Source organism: Galeopterus variegatus, unplaced genomic scaffold, assembly GCF_000696425.1.
Source record: "Galeopterus variegatus unplaced genomic scaffold, G_variegatus-3.0.2 Scaffold13577, whole genome shotgun sequence".
Classification (NCBI taxonomy): domain Eukaryota; kingdom Metazoa; phylum Chordata; class Mammalia; order Dermoptera; family Cynocephalidae; genus Galeopterus; species Galeopterus variegatus.
The window spans coordinates 14,011-14,480 of NW_007739688.1; the positions used below are offsets into that span (position 1 = coordinate 14,011).

General features: G+C 34.0%; 1 protein-coding gene across 1 annotated transcript in view; it reads left to right on the forward strand.

Moving 5' to 3' along the window:
• LOC103581642 (spindle and centriole-associated protein 1-like) overlaps window positions 1-470 on the forward strand; it is a gene marked incomplete at its 5' end in the record, with an annotated part of 21,700 nt that overhangs the window by 6,913 nt on the left and 14,317 nt on the right. The gene's annotated exons all lie outside the window — the stretch shown is intronic.

Below are 470 nucleotides of genomic sequence, written 5' to 3' on the forward strand. Positions count from 1 at the left end.
GAAGGTTAAACCAGGTTACTATCTTCTTCAGAATGGAATATGATAATACTGCGGTAATGCAAGACTATGAAATTACCTCATTTTGTAATGAATTTTGTATATGTAGCTCAGTGTGTCAATGTGCCTTATTTTTGCTATTTTATTTGTCATTTTGTTAGAAAGTTATCCATAACAAATAATGAAAAATTCTGGAGCACCAGGTAAGATATTTTAGAAGTCCCTAAGTGACTTTGTTTTTACGGCTTTGGGGCCTTGAGTACTTTTCTCAAAAATAGCAATTTCTTCCCATTGCTGGCTCCATAGGAGCTTGCTTGTGAATTACTGGCAAAGTAGGATAATATAGCCTAGAGAGTGAAGGCTGTAGGGGCCATGTGCATTTTTCATTTAACTGAAATGCATTTAGAAATAAATACCTTAAATGTGCTCATAGTTCTTTTTTGTTCCTTAAGTACTAATATCTTCTCATCTTC